Below are 16,922 nucleotides of genomic sequence, written 5' to 3'. Positions count from 1 at the left end.
CCTAAATGGAGAGTTTTCCCACAAGTGAACACAGAGCAGGAAAGGCTGCCTGCCACATCCCTAACAAGGACCATGCCATGAGGACAGGCGAGTCAGGGAGGGACTCCACCACTTCCTGGTCCCCTTTAATTCCTGGGAAAATCCAAGGCTGGCCCTCCACTATTCTGCCACTGACACTCACTTGGCTAGTGTATTTGGTAGTGTCTGCAGCCACATCAGAGGAAGCGGTGGTGATGGGCAGGACTGAATGAAGATGCAAGGGTGCTCATGGACCCTGAGCTGGTGACGAGGGGCGACGACTAGGTGCTGGTCACCAGGGTGATGGTGGAGGTGGATGGGTTCTGTGTGATCTCTTTCTGCTTGACAGCTGTGAAAGCAAATGGTTCTTGGTCACCCCACTGCCTGAGGAAGGCTGTCCCAGTTCGAAGCTGTGGTGGGAGCAGGGGCCAACCCACACTCTCAAGTTTCCCTGCTTTCAAGAGACAATGATTCTCCCATTGGCCAAACTTGAGCATAGTTCCAAGGAGCCTTTCTCAGCAAGGCCTCCATGTAGGTCTTTAAGGACTAATACTGCTTCCAGCAGCTCAAGGCTGCATCCCTAGGATGACCCACACCCGTTTAAAATCCCACCTAAGAAAACTCGAGGCTGCCAATAGAATTGCCTATTTGCTCCCATCAATACCTAAGGATAGGGCCCTTTGCCCTGTCTCTATGAGAGGGCAGAAGCCTACCTTTAAGAGGTAACTGAGTTAGCAACCTCAGATATTTCACATGGACTAACACCCCCTTCCCACTTTGTGTAAAATTGTTGTTTTCTGACTCTATAGAATTCCCATGATTCCCCCTCCATATTCCCTAAACTCCTTTTAAAACCCCAGTCCCCTGTGTACACACTGAAATTGACTTCAGTTCATGCAGGACGTTTTACCCTACTGCAATAGTAAATAGCAGATTAAAATCCATCCTAACTACTTCAACTAGTTCTGGTCAGTTTTGTTTATATTTAACAGGACAATCTGGGACTCATGAACCATACCTCTATGAGCTCCTTTTTGCCAGCTCTCAAGTTCCCCCGGAAGGCTCATTATACTTAAGGGCTGTGATTCAGCCGCCTGGAACTCCCCATCCCAGCCTGAAAGATCTAGACCCGGTTCTGGCCTAGCAACAGTTTGGAGAGCAGAATCAATCTGGCTGTACTCCCGTACTCCATGTCCAATCCTGTGGTCTTCCTCCACCCCAATCTTTGAAGAGTTTCACTGGGAGCCAGTTCAATATCTGGCTACTCTTTCATTTCACAACCTGCTGCAACTGTTACCAGTTCTCCTCCTGATAGCGCACTCAATATGTGAGAGTTTCAATCCAAGAGCCCAGTAATGAAGAATCTCAATGCAGGTTTCCCCATGAAACAAGACCAGTACCAGTCCTCATGAGAGCCAGGCAAACTAGTCCCCATCAGATGAGCACTTTGTTCGGCTTACATCGGCCCCGAAAGAGACTCCTTCTGGGAGCTGTCATTCTGCACTTTGGCAATGGTTTGATGCTTGTTCTTCTTGCATTGGCTGGTGGGTGCTAATCCCTAGTTATTAAGGTATCCTTTACCATCCACTTCTCATACTGTACTCTTTCAAAAATTATGCCTAGTGGTTCACAGTCATGCACAAGGAAACTTACACAAAGGTATTCATTGCAGGGCTGGTTACAACTGGTAAAAATTGGAAGCAACCTAAATGTCTATCTATAGGCAAATACTTTATTAGATAAACTGTGGGGTATTGTACACCAGTGCAAAAGAAAAAGGGAGAGCTATATGCACTGACATGGATTGACTTCCAAAACATGCTGAAAGGTGGGGGAAGAAAAAGGCAAGGATTCCCATTCTCCCAAATCATCCCACCCTCTCCCTCTCCCTAACATGTATACTATCATGTAAGAATTGAATCGCCAGTCCATGTCTGACGTAGGGTGCAGCATGCTTGGGGCTGGTGCATGGGGATGACCCAGAGAGATGTTGTGGGGAGGGAGGTGGGAGGGGGGTTCATGTTTGGGAACGCATGTAAGAATTAAAGATTTTAAAATTAAAAAAATAAATAAATTAAAAACGAGAAAAAAAAAAAAAGAAAAAGGCAAGGAATTTACCATTTTGATGTTTACAAAAAAAAAAAACACACCAAAAAACAAAAAAACAAACCAACTAACCTATGTGCATATATGAATTAGAAAAAGACCTTATGGTTAACAACACTTTTGAAAAAGGGTGGAGTATGAAATAGAAAGTCAATAAAGACGACAGATTTTTGTTGTCTAGACATCCATTTCACCCCGTTCTAAGAAGACGTGTACATACTGTTTATGAAATGAACAGGAAAAAAGAAAAGTTCAAAACAAAGCTGGAAAATAATTTTTAAAATAATACCAAATGATACGTGTCAGGCCTCCAGGATACAGTGGGCGGGCAACCACAGGAACTAAAGAAAGAAACCAAGAACGATTTTTCTCCTGTCCATGTGGCAAAGAAGGACCGGGTGCTGTGGAGAACAGAGCGGGGAGGCTCGGTACCTTTCACAGCCTGTCTGTTCTGATATCTCGTCCCCTGGGAAGACTGAGGCTGCTGCTGGCTCTGCTGCTGCTGCTGCAGACACTGCATCTTCTGCATGTGCCACTCTCAGGAGGGCGTTTGAAACTTTCCTGATGAGTTCCACACAACCTGCTGCATGGCCGGGGCAGTCTCCTTCCGCAAAAGCAGCCTCTGCTTTTTCACTGGGTTTCCTGTGGTGCTGGCAGTAGTGATGGTGGCCGTGCAGGTGATGGTGGTGGCCATGACCGCAGCCCTGGGAGTTTGGGAGGATGAGCGGTTGAGGACCAGCATTTCGAGGGGAGACTGGCTGCCTGCTGTTGTGGATGGTGGAGCTTTACCTACAACTGAAACCAACACATGAGGGGGAAAAAAAAACCCACAAAAACAGAAAGTAGACAAGACTCAGGCTGACCTGCTGGGTTTCCAGGCCAGTGAGTTCTAGGTCACCATCTAGGCTACCAGGTGAAGGACCTCCCTGTGAATGAGCACATTCTCACTTTATATGCTTAGGCCTCTTCTGCAGCATGTTCTAGCTTAAAACATCAGCCTCCCTGGGTTATGTGCTTGCTCACATTTGAGATACTTGCCAAGGCCTCTGGGGGACTGAGGCCAACATGACCAAGCCTCTGGCCAGGAGTTGCCCACCTGCCAGTCGATGACCCAGTGGATGAACAGAATCATTGCAAGTACCTTGTTTTACAAAGTTAGAGTTTAGTAAGCACTTTGAGAAAGACCTAGCCAAAGTCTGTCTGGTCTTTAACAGGAACACTTTCCTTGGCAAGGAAACCTACAGGGTATGTACCCCAAGAAATCAGACACATCCTCAATGGCCAAATCACTGAATAACACTGAATCACCCCGAAAGAAGAGTATTGTCTTTCATCTCTTCTATTCTTTCCAGAATAGTCTCAGTGTGGTCCTGGCACCTTGCACCTAATAGTCAAATGTACCCCACACCAAAGACAGAACCATCGCCAGCACAATGGTGTTTATGGAGAATTTAGAAGCCCTCTTTTTGTTTTGACTGCAGTTATCTATATTATATCTTTTATGCCGAACACAAAATACTGTTTTACCTACTGTCTGGCAGTCAAGTTTAAGTCCAAAATTGAAATCATTTTTTTTTTCAAAGAGCTTCTGCTTCAGATTAAAAAATATATATATATTGAGGCAGTAATTATACCAGCAGGTTGGAATGTTAAAAAAAATTACGAGTGACTAGAGTTTGAAAAACACTGCCTTTCGGAGTGTATCTACTGGGAGAAACTGGGCTATGAGTGTGGAGGGCAGGATTTCTACAGGCAGCAGGGAAAATTTGGAGAACAGTTTGAGCCAAGACATGCACAGGAATAGGCAGAATTTTGGTTAGTGAGGACAGGAAGTGAGAAGGGCTGCCCTCCCCTCCCCCCAGAAGGCAGGTTAGAGCCAGAAGCACTGAGCAGCGGAGAGGGGGTGACCACATGAGTCACCCTCCACCTGTGATGGGAAGGGGGTCAGTTATGCCTGCATGGGGAGGGATGAACATACATCCCCAGAGAGGATCCTCTCAGGTTCACACAAAAACACACTGGTGCAAGTCAGCATCCTTGATCTCAGATGATGTGCCTGGACACATCATCACAAATTTTAAAAAGGACTGAAAGTGAAGTCACTAAGTCGTGTCCAACTCTTTTCCAACCTCATGGACTGTAGCCTGCCAGGCTCCTCTGTCCATGGGATTTCCTAGGCAAACATGCTGGAGTGGGTTGCCATTTCCTTCCTGGGGATCTTCCTGACCCAGGAAAGAAATCTGGGCCTCCAGGACTGCATGCACATCCTTTACTATCTGAGCCACCAACGAAGCCTTTAACACCTCTTTTGGGGCCCAGCATGCTTCTGCTACATGACTCCATGTCTGTCATTTTTAGATTTCTATCACCCAGAAAAGACAGGAGTTCTTGATTATTCTAGGGGAAAGTTTTGGTTAACTGTGGGTCCGTGACAACCAAGGAGTGTGAAAGGAAAAGTGTGCTGACAGGCTGATTTTTCTGCTTGGGGGTGGGGGTGTCTTGGTAGTTAAACAACTGACAGGCCCTCTTGCTCCTCTGGGGAAGAATTCAGCCAACGTCCTGGGCAGGAACACAGAGTGGGGCTGGGAGCAGATGTCTACCTAGAGTGAGGAGCCCCCATCCTTGCCTAGGACAAGCTTTCAGGTATCAGTCACAGCCACTGCCCCTTCCCCTTGCAGGGCAGAAGTGGCTTTGAGCTTGGCCCTTCTAAAAGGCAGAGATCCCACAGGCAAGGCTTCTAACCTGCAAAAGCAACTTTAGTGCCTTTCTTTTCTGCCATATGATTAAAAAATATACTGTCGTAGTTGATTAGCTAGCCCAATACCTCCTTGGGTAAAGGGCAACCACAGATAGGTCCTTTTCCTCTCTCATCTTGCAAAGCAAATAGCTGGCTTTGTAGTTTGGTTACTGCTTTGATAGAGTCCCACTGGAGTTCTTTTCCATATTAAAAGAAACAACAAACAACAACAAAAACAAAAGTATGCAATCTGAAAACATTCCAAGCTTGACACACTCTTGGGGAGTTTCAATTTAGACACTAAAATATTTTAATTTCTAAAGGATTCTGATGGTTTACTTGGGTCAGGGGGTGGGAAAGGCCATGGAAAATTCCATTTGTTTAAAATTTTGGGACTATATAATCACCTACAGTCTCATAAAGAAGTGAATTTCTTAAAGATCAACAGTCCAAAAGTGACCCCACCCAACTAGCCTGCATAAATAGTAGTATCAGACTTAGGTCACTGTCTTGTACATTAAAAGAGAACTTTTTAAGAGAAAGCTGGAAATACTGATTGTTATGCCCAAAGTCCACGTCCCCAAAACTGAGAGAATAAGACATCCACAGCAATGCAAACGCACAAAGGGGTTTTATTTGCTAGCTCGAGATATGGCTCAGGGCTCATCCAGCGCAGTGGAGTCTTGACAAGAGCCCTGAGCTCTGAATCACATCTGCTTTTATACAGACAGTTCTTTGTTCCTGTAACAGCATAGCTGATTGGCTAAATTGTATGCTCATGTGGGACTTTTAAACCTCGCATCCCTATCCGGATTGGTGCAGCCGGGGTTTTCCTGATTGGCTCAGGCCAGGGCTACAGGGATTCCTTCTGATTGGTCTAGCTACACTGCCTGTGGGAGTTCCCAGCTTTCCTAGAGACTAAAAACTCAGGCCTAGCCTGTCCCTTAGAGCCTGTCTTTGCTCCTGTTTGGTCCCAACATTCCCGCCTGTCTTTTGATCATATAGAGGAATCTTCCTCTTTATTTTGGGGCAAGGCCTGATATTGTTGCCTAAGTATGAGTAGCAGTACTGTATTGATACACTGTTTTACAAAGGTTATAAGCTTATTTAGGATATATGGGCCAAAGGTGAGTATTAATAATAGCACTATGAGAGGGCCCACCAGGGTGGAAATCAGTGTTGTCAACCGCGCAGACTGTTGAAACCAGGACTCAAACCACCCTTGCTGGGCCTCTCGCTCTCTTTTCCGTTGGGCTAGCCCCTCCCTCACTCTGGCCATAGATTCTCTCACTATGCCAGTGTGGTCTGTGTAAAAACAACATTTTCTTCTCCTAGAGCTGCACAAATTCCCTCCCCTGTTGTAGGAAAATCAGATCTAACTCCCTTCGATTTTGTAGGACTACCTCAGACAGGGAGGTTAGTGATTTTTCTAGGTGACTAATTGATTCTTCTATGTATGTGATGTCTTCATCTGTAGCTGCCCACAAGGAAGTGAACCGTTGACCTTGAAGAGACAAAGCAGCTATCCTGGTTCCTGCTCTGGCAATCGCAAGATTGAACATGGTTGCTAATGTGATGGCCGTGATGGTCTCTCTTTTAACTCTGCTCCCTCCCAATTAATTTGTTGTCTCTCCAGCCCAATAGTTGTACATAACTTCTTCAGGGTGGTATAAGATTTTGGGCATTACAGCCACCAACACACAAAACTCTCTACTCTGATTAAAAACTGATGCATGTAAACATGGAGTCAGCCCGGTATGTGAACAGACCCACCATCCTCCTGCCTCAGGCACAATCCATTTTGTTTTATCTACTCCTGTGAGATTGGCCGTTCGGGCGCACAAGGGAGTTTTTTCAGGTGGAACTTTACCTAAGCAAAGTCCCTTTCCCCAAACTTCTCTCATAGTGAGACTGACCCTATGCTCTCTCCAATGACATTGAGGTGGATTTGTACTGGTGGACAGGTTGTAAGAAACATTTAAGCCTATTGCTTCATAAAAAGGAGAATAGAGAGTATAACAGAGCCAAAAGGATTGAGTTACTCCTGGGTTAGAATGATTTAGGGCTGCAAAGGCTGGCTTAACCAGGTCCCATAATGGGTTTGACGTTCTTAAGTCAGGGATGGAGGACAAGGAGCGGAAGGCCTCTGTTTCATTGAGCTGGTTCCCCAGCCAGGAAACAAAGGGCATAGGGCTCAGCGTTGTAACCCCCTGGGTTGGGGTTGCCTCAGTTACTTTGTGTAAGCCTGGAATTTTCACTTGATTGGGGCCCACACTCTGGGTCCGGATGGGTTCTATTGACTGGCTAATAACTAGAATTCCTCCAGGGTATGGGCCGGGCCACTTGATGTAGAGCTGGAAACCCCAAGATAGCCCGGAAACCCAAGACCTCTCCTGCTTAGCTGGCTCCTGATTGAACTTTACTTTCACCTGGTCAATCCTATGGCTGGGTGGATACCTGACTCCAATGCTGGGTAGGGGATAGACAAATGGGAAGTTGACCAAGTCCCCGTTCCCTACCCCCCATTTCACTTCCCCATCGTTGGAGGTCACACAGCTCCAGGCCCAACAGAAAGAATGTTGTAGACCCCCGCACGTCCCCCAGTTGTTTTTTATGTATCCGGGGCATGCCCAGAATTGGTATCTCTTTAAGAATGGTCCCTGCTGTCGATCAGTTTTCCCAGGTTGAAGTATAAATCCAGCCACCAAGTATTGGAGGAGGGTGGTGAATTCCAGTGGTTGAATTGAGTACCTCCCAAGTCAGTCCATTCTGAAGCTTTCAGGTGATTTTGGCAGGCTGATGTGGGTTAGCGCGGCTGTCCCCAGGTCGAGGAAGACTGCCACCAACAGGAGGATCGAGGTGATTCGTCTGGGACCTACTGACGGATGAGCTTCAATTTTAAAGGATTGGAGAGATGCGGTGCCACCTTCCATTCTCTCTGGACTGTCTCTTGCTCTTCTGAAGTGGCCCAGCGCACGTGGTTACAGTGCACCCAGGGTCCAATGCTGTCGACCTTTAAGGCAGTGGGGGGTAGTAAGAAGAACAACATAAGGGCCCTTCCATCTGGATTCTAATGTTTTGGACTGGTGCCATTTGACCCAAACCCAGTCCCCAGGGCCAATGTCTTGTGAAGGGATCGCCCCCTTGTCCTGGCCCTCATGGATTTCTTTGACCAAAGCCCAAATGTGCATATGCACCTTACTCAAAGCCATTAGAGCTTCTTGGAACAGCCACAATGAAGGAGTCAGCTTGATTTTTCCCTGAAAAATAGGGCATATGGGAGGGGGACCCCCATAAACAATTTCAAAGGGGGTCAGATTTAGCTGGCTTGGGGATCTGCAAAATAGTTTCTTTCGTGGCCTCTCTTAGCCATCTCCGCCCCTGCTTTATTTCATACCCTAAGTAAGTGACCTCCTGTCTAGCTATGTGGGCTTTTTTCGCATTGGCCCTGTATGCTAATGTCCCCAAAGTCTGGAGGAGATCACCTGTTGCCCCTAGGCATGCCTCCTCAGCAGTAGCAGCCAACATAAGGTCATCCACATACTGCAACAGTACGACATTGGGGTGATCAGCCCGGTACTCACGGAGGTCTTCACCCAAGGCCTCGCTGAACAACATTGGTGAGTGTTTGAATCCCTGTGGGAGGCGAGTCCAGGTTAGCTGTCTTTGGTTTGGCCGTCCTCATTGGCCCATTTGAACAAGAAGATCTCTTGGCTCTTAGGGGCCAGAGGTAAACTGAAAAAAGCATCTTTCAGGTCCAGAACTGGTATACCAGACACAGTCCAGTGGCAGGCCACTCAAAAGAGTGTTGGGGACTGTGGGATGAATGTCACTCACCCGTTTGTTGACCTCACGAAGATCCTGGACTGGCCTGAAATCCATTCCCCTAGGTTTTTTCACCAGTAGTAGGGGTGTATTCCATGGGGATTGACCTTCTGAGAATTCCTGCCTTCAAGAGCATGTGTGGTGCAATTCCTCGTCGGGCCTCCTGACTCATGGGGTATTGCTTCACCTGTATAGGGGTAGCATCCACTTTCAATTTGACAATGATGGGGGGTCTACATTTTGCTAGTCCTACCCCTGCTGTTTCTGCCCAGGCCAAAGGATATTTTTGAACCCAAGGTTGCACGGTAGGGTCCACAGCTGGGAGTTGTTGAGGGGGCGGGCAGCTTTCCGGCTGGTACAGTTGATATTCATTTTCCAACATGAGGGACAGGATATGAATTGGATGTCCGGTCTCATCCGTAACAGATATCCCCCCGTGGGTGAAGTGGATCTGCGCATTGACCTTGGATAACAGATCCCTTCCTAGCAAGAGTGCTGGGCACTCTGGTATCACTAGAAATGAGTGAGACACTCGCTGGGCCCCTAAGTCCATCTGACGTCTAGTAGTCCAGCAATATTGTCTTGTCCCAGTGGCTCCTTGTACCCAGATAGTCTTTTTGGACATTGGGCCCGCTTTGCGATTGAGGACTGAGTGCTGGGCTCCCGTATCTACCATGAAGCCAACCGGTTTCCTGTCCACATAAATAATTACCCAGGACTCAGGGAGGGGTGCTGAGTCTTAACTCCCCTAATCACTATTTTCTCCTGCATATAAAAGGTGGGATCCTGGGGAGGGTGCCTCTCTCCTGGGTGGTCCCCCCACTTGGTTTCTCTTAGGGCACTCATTCTTCCAATGTCCCTGCTCTCTGCAATATGCACATTGGTCCTTTTTCAGCGCCTGCCTAGCTGGTCTCCTTTTATCCTTTAACCTGGTGTCCTTAGTTCTCTGGGGATCAGGCCCCTGTCTGGTCCCAGCCAAGAGAATCTGAGCCAGTTCTTTCTGATTCTTCTGGTTCTCTTCAGCCCTATATTTCCTTCGTTCACGTCTGATCCGTTCCTCCCTCTCCTCGGGAGTCTCCCTATTGTTAAAAACCCTTTCTGCCACCCTCACTAGATCTTATATTGATTGCTCCCCTAGCCTGTCTATTTTCTGCAACTTTCTCCTGATGTCCAGGGCTGTCTGATTCACAAATGCTAGTATAACTGCTGCGTGTGATTCATTGGCCTGTGGGTCCATGGGGGTGTATTGTCTGAAAGCTTCCATTAACCTCTATAGAAAGGCTGCCGGGCTTTCAGTTGGTTCCTGTCTAACAGAATTTACCTTGGCCAAATTTGTTGGTTTCCTGGCCGCTGCTCGAAGGCCAGCCATGAGTCTGGTGGTACACTCGGAGACACTCCCTACCTTCAGTGCACTCAAAATCCCAGTGGGGTTGCATCAGTGGAAATCCCTCATCAATCAAATTAGGCTGCATCATGAGTCTTTCGTCTACCCCTGGAACGTTTTTCTGTGCTCCCAACAGAATCCGTTCGCATTCCTCTGTGGTGAAGAGCACCTGCAACAGCTGCTGACAATCATCCCAAGTGGGGCTATGAGTAAATAGGATAGATTCTAGAAAGTCAATGAGGTCCTGGGGTTTTTCTGAGAATGAAGGGGTTGGAGTTTTCCAATTATACAGATCACTAGTGGAAAAGGGCCAGTACTGGTATGTTCGTTCTCCGTCCAGGCGGGCCAGCCCCACCTGAACAGGGAACACCTTTACCGTTAAGATGGGGGCCTCTGGGTCGCCATAGCCTACCAAGCTGAGGACACCCCGTGGTCCTTCCTCGAGTCCCCTGAGCAGGGTCCCCTTCCTGGGATGGGGCTGAAGTTTCAGTGTCTCTTTGTGTTCCTCCGGAAGATATCTGTGGTACCTGAGGGAGCAAAGGCGGGTTTACATAAGGGGGTGGGGAGAGATCGGTTTCCAGGTCAATTAGGTTAGGATATAGTGAGGATTCATCGCAGTCTTTATGCTCTTCCTCTTTAGATGTCTCCACGACAAATACCTGTGGAACTAATGAAGTGGGGGAAGGGGGGAATAAAGGGTGGATTTTCCACCAGATCCTGCCAGACTAAGATGTAGGGTGTCTGGTCCGGATGTCTGGAAGGGCTAGGAGTGAACACATTTTATCTGACATTAAGAGAGGGCCATTCAAAAGAGCAAAAAGTTATCAACCTGCTCTTTTTCACCAATAATGATAAGTTTTGTGCCCTAGATTTGATATCAGAAAAGTGGTTAGTCATGATGGATAATGGAGTAGAAGCTCCCTGACCCATAGTCACAGAGTCAATTACAGGAAACAAAAGGAATACGCAGAGACAATGCTGGCACACAAAAAGACACGACAAATGGAGGACAAACAGACGTTGGCCGAGAACACAACACCAGGTTTTCTTTGGGCCCCCTGAGTTTTCTTGCCTCCTAAGGTTACCTTACGGAAGGGCATCCACTGCCCACCATATTTGGGATCGAGAGAGAAGCACTCTCCCTCTCCCCTGCAAAGCCAGCTGCCTTCCAGCGCATCTGCTGGGCCTTGGCCTTACACTAGCTAGGGAGACTAACCCTCCCCTGACCGGACCTGACACTGGCATTCAGATACCTTTCCTCCAAGTGAGGATACCCCTTCTGCCAGGAGGGAGTTATTCTTCCCAGTTGAAGGGATCCCGGATGAGCCCCCAAATGTTATGCCCAAAGTCCGCATCCCCAAAACTGAGAGAATAAGACATCACAGCAACGCAAATGCACAAAGGTGTTTTATTTGCTAGCTCGAGCTAGGGCTCAGGGCTCATCCAGTGCAGTGGAGTCTTGACAAGAGCCCTGAGCTCTGAGTCACATCTACTTTTATACAGACGGTTCTTTGCTCCTGTAACAGCATAGCTGATTGGCTAAACCGTATGCACGAGTGGGACTTTTAAACCTCACATCCCTATCCAGATTGGTGCAGGCGGGGTTTTCCTGATTGGCTCAGGCTGGGGCTACAGGGATTCCTTCTGATTGGTCTAGCTACACTGCCTGTGGGAGTTCCCAGTGCCTCAGCTTTCCTAGAACTAAAAACTCAGGCCTAGCCTGTCCCTTAGAGCCTGTCTTTGCTTCTGTTTGGTCCCAACACTGATGTGACACAGAATAAGTTTAGTCATGGTCACAACTGATGCAAGGGCTTCTCGTTGCAGTTGGGTTTATGGTGGCCACAACTCTGTTCTTGGAAAAGGAGGAGCTGGTAAAGTTCTGGGTTTGGAGCTGTCTGCACCATCACAGAAAGCCTGCCACCCCCACCCCACCCTTGCCCCACCCAGAGGCCTGGGAAGTGGATCATTAATGTCCTAGAGTTTAATATTGGGGACCTGGTTTCTTCCTTCCTGCCTCAGAAACAGGTTCTAAGGAAATGCAAAAATGTTTAGGGTCTCAGCAGATGAAACCCACAAGAAGATGAAGGGTCCTGAGAGAGGGATTCAGGTGAGGGAAAGCTTAGAAAGCTTTGCATATATATCCCAGCATCCTGAAAGGCTCCTCCTCTTGCCCAGCTCTTTGAACTCATCCTTTTCCAACCTCAGCCTCACTCCAGAGGAAGCGTTCCTTCCCAGCTCACACTCCCACCTTCCAGCTCCATTAGGCCTACTTTCACTTCCCTTCCCAACTCCCCATGTTCCTCTTCCAAGGCGTTATCCCCTCTTGTCAAGAAAAAGTTGCCTTGGTGTATGTGGCATCATCACCGACCCTCCACGTGGAGTGTAATACCATTAGCTGAGCACCTACTGTGTGCTGGCCTCTCTTGCACAGTCGCTGCACATGGGCAGTGAGCAGAACACACTGGCCGTCTCATCCTTCACTCAGCTCACAGCCTGGGGACAAGCAGTCAGCACCTACATGTAACAAGTGTGTCAGTTGACCATGAGAGCTCTGGAAAAAAATAAAGTGGAGAATGGAGAACAGAGGAGGCTCTAGGGGTGGGCAGGCTGGGAGTGTAGGTGGTGATCAAGGCCTGCCTGGTTTCGAAGTGACAGCAGAACAGAGGTTGGAGCAGAGGAAGTAAGCCAAGTGAGCATCAGAGGGAGGGAATTTTGGGAGAGGAACCAAGGAGTTCAAAGATCTCAAGGCTGAAGCTTACTGTGGAGAGCCAGAGTGCCCTTAGGGATGCAAAAAGCAAACAGCAGGGCAGGTGGGGGCAGTGCAGTCATGGTGGTGCCTGGGGTCTTCAGAGGGACTTCAACTTTTAGTCTAAGCGCTTCTTTTTAAAACAGATTCCTTTAACTTTAAAATTGAATTGATTTAAACTGACTTTGTTACCTGGCTGTCCTTAACAGGGGTGGTTCACTGGCCGCAATAAAGGGACACCTGTTTGATCCCTGGTTGGGGAACTGAGATCCCACATGCCACATGACATGGCATACATTCAATTTGGAGGAGACAACATTAATAAGAGCTATAAGGGTGACAGTGAGAAAAGCTGAGCACTGAAGAATTGATGCTTTTGAATTGTGGTGCTGGAGAAGACTCTGAGAGTCTCAAGGACAGCAAGGCGATCCAATCAGTCCATTCTGAAGGAAATCAGTCCTGGAATTTCATTAGAAGGACTGATGCTGAAGCTCCGATGCCTAGGCCACCTGATGGGAAGAAGTGACTCATTGGAAAGGACTCTGATGCTGGGGAAAGATTGAAGGCAGGAGAAGGGGACGCAGAGGATGAGATGGTTGGATGGTGTCACCGACTCAATGGACATGCATTTGAGCAAGCTCTGGGATTTGGTGATGGACAGGGAAGCCTGGCATGCTACAGTCCATAGAGTCTCAGAGTCAGACACCACTGAGCGAGTTAACTGACTGATTGGGTGATACAGCATTATCTGACCAACACAGTGAGTGAACCTCATGAATTATCACATGAACCCAGAACTGGTGTGTCAGGTCAAGAGCTCGTCTCTGGTGAGCCTACCTGAAGTCCTAGTTGTGGTGTAAATGGGAGTCTAGAGCCCCTTTACCAAGTACAGATCTAATTGAGAAGAACCTCTGCCCTGAGCATGTGACAGTGATCAAAATAAACTAACTTTGCTTCTATCAAAGTTAGATTGAGAACCTGCTTAGGCCTCTGGTTGTGGGCATCTGCCTACATGCCCTCTCATTCTTACCTGGAGAATGAATGACAGAGGAGTCCATGGAGCTGTCACTGATATTCACTTGCCTTCTCATGTTAAAGGGGGTTTCTTAGGGTGGTGTAGCAGACCTTTTGAAATGACCATTTACTATCCTGAAATGAAATACTAATGGGTAACAAAACCTCCTTAAAACCAAAATGTCCTACCCCAGGAAAAATTTCAATCAGGAAAAAAAAAATACTGTCCCGGAGATCAACATCTAGGAACACAAAGAGAAATAGGGAGTAAACTCCCTGGTCATCCAGTGGTTAAAACTTCACCTTCCAGTGCAGGGGATGCAGCTTCTATCCATAGGGAGCTAAGATCCCACATGCCTCAAGACCAAAACAAAATATGATATGTGATATGATAACAAATTCAATAAAGAGCTCAAAAATGGAAGAAACTAGATGTCCATCAGCAGATGAATGGATAAGAAAGCTGTGGTACATATACACGGTGGACTATTACTCAGCCATTAAAAAGAATACATTTGAATCAGTTCTAATGAGGTGGATGAAACTGGAGCTGATTATACAGAGTGAAGTAAGCCAGATAGAAAACACCAATACAGTATACTAACACATATATATGGAATTTAGAAAGATGGTAATGATAACCCTGTATGCGAGACAGCAGAAGAGACATAGGTGTATAGAACAGTCTCTTGGACTCTATGGGAGAAGATGAGGGTGGGATGATCTGAGAGAATAGCAATGAAGCATGTATGTTGTCATATGTGAAACAGATTGCCAGTCCAGGTTCGATGCATGAGACAGGGTGCTCAGGGCTGGTGCACTGGGATGACACAGAGGGATGGGATGTGGAGGGATGTGGGAAGGGTGTTCAGGATGGGGAACACATGTACACCTGTGGCTAATTCATGTCAATGTATGGCAAAACCACAACAATATTGTAACGTAATTAGCCCCCAATTAAAAGGATTACATTTATATATTAAAAAAAACTACGTTGCAAAAATAAGAGTAAGACAATAAAAATAACACAGTGAGGAAAAAAATTGTCCACATTAAAATAACTTTTTCTTTTTTTAAGAAATAAGAGGCAGTCATTTATACTCAAGGGTTCCTCAGGTGGCAGTAGTGGTAAAGAATCCACCTGCTAATGGAGGAGACATAAGAGACACAGGTTCAATCCCTGGGTCAGGAAGCTCCCCTGAAGAAGGCCATGGCAACCCACTCCAGTATTCCTGCCTGGAGAATCCCATGGACAGAGGGTCTACAGGATCACAAAGAGTTGGACACGATTGAGAACACACATGTATTGATATTCACAATAGTGCTTGCTCCAGTAGGTAAATGTATGAGCAAATACCCTTGCACCCAAATATGCCATCACTGAGGATTCAGCCTGGCAAAAGCAGGAGGACACAACTGTGCAGCCTCAGCCATTCACAAAGCCATCGAGGTACTGTGGCCATCATGTGATTGCCACAAACTGCAGAGCAGCCCATGGTTAGGCTCTGAATAAGAAAAAATATAGACTTCTCCAGTCTACACAATAATTGCAGCCCTGGAAAACTTTTATTAAATTTAGATGCCAAAGTGCAGATAAAGGTTATTATGAACAACCCAGGTTATTATGAATGGGTTTGTACTTACTTAACTATCTGGCAGAACATTTGAAAATCATTCAAGCCTAAGGCATGTGATGAAGCAGGCACCTGCCCCCATGTGTAGTGCCCCCCATATCATGACAACAGTCAAAAATCACACCCCTAGATTTTTCACAGTCACTCGTTCTTCTTCAAGAACTAGGGTCGCCTAGTCTAGGGTCACCTAGTCTAGGGTCGCCCTCCCTTAGTGAGCCAGGAGGAGGTACCGCTGACAGAGATGCCTCTTTATAAACTAAAGTGAAGTGAAGTGGAGTCTCTCAGTTGTGTCCAACTCTTTGTGATCCCATAGATTATACAGTGCATGGAATTCTCCAGGCCAGAATACTGGAGGGGGTGGCCTTTCCCTGCTCCAGGGGATCTTCCCAACCCAGGGTTCAAACCTAGGTCTCCAGCATTGCAGGCAGATTCTTTACTGGCTGAACCACCAGGGAAGCCCAAGAATCCTGGTGTGGGTAGCCTATCCCATCTCCAGGGGATCTTCCAACTCAGGAATCTTCCCAACCCAGGAACTGGTGACTCCTGCTTTACAAGTGGATTCTTTACCTACTGAGTTATAAGGAAAGCCAAATAAAGTTCTTTTTTATTGATATCTTAGTTCTCCAACCAGAGATTGAACCCATGCCCCCTGCAGTGGAGGCACAGAGTCTTAACCACTGCACCTGCAGGGAAGTCCTGGAGGTGCCTCTTTCAATTTTATGTTTTGGGTGCTTCCCTCAGCTCACCCTACAGCCACCTGGCTCTCCCCAAAACAGGTGACCAGGAGAGCACATTTTGACCTAAATCCCTGCTCTGCCATTGTTGGCTGTGTGGCCTTCAGCCAGTGGCAGCCCTCTCTGAGCTGCCTTTTTAACTGTCACACCTTCAGAGAACAGATCCCAAGGAGGGCAGCAGAAGAACTGTGCAGAGATAGCCCTCAGTAACCCAAAGCGTGTGTGGTTAATACTCCCTGTGACTGTGGGGGATGCGGGGCTGAGGGAGAAAGCTAAATCCATCTTCAGAAGCTCAGAGGAGGGTCTCTCTCCAGGGAAGCCAGCTGAGAAAGAACACAGGAGTCTGAATTTGCACAGAACAAAGGGGAAAGTCTGAATGAGCAAAGAATCTAACTAAAAATAAAGCAAAGAAGAGGGGATTTCCCTGGTGGCTCAATGGTAAAGAATTCACCTGCTGATGCAGGAGACACTGGTTAAATCCCTGATCCAGGAGGATCCCACATACCATGGAGCAGCTGAGCCCATGCATCACAACTACGGAGCCTGTGTTCTAGAACACCGGAGGCTTAACCACTGAGTCCACTTGGCCTGAGTCCGTGCTGGACAACAATAGAAGCCACTGCACGATAACCCTGCATGCGATACAGCAAAAGAGATACAGATGTATAGAACAGTATTTTGGACTCTGTGGGAGAAGGCGAGGGTGGGATGATTTGGGAGAATA

At 47.3% G+C, this 16,922-nt stretch overlaps 1 pseudogene; it reads right to left on the bottom strand.

Moving 5' to 3' along the window:
- Nucleotides 1-299: 299 nt before the first annotated feature.
- Nucleotides 300-16,922, bottom strand: part of LOC132658889 (testis-specific Y-encoded protein 3-like) — a 67,628-nt pseudogene continuing 51,005 nt past the window's right edge.

Source organism: Ovis aries, chromosome Y, assembly GCF_016772045.2.
Source record: "Ovis aries strain OAR_USU_Benz2616 breed Rambouillet chromosome Y, ARS-UI_Ramb_v3.0, whole genome shotgun sequence".
Lineage (NCBI taxonomy): Eukaryota > Metazoa > Chordata > Mammalia > Artiodactyla > Bovidae > Ovis > Ovis aries.
This window is presented reverse-complemented; position numbering and strand designations above follow the sequence as displayed.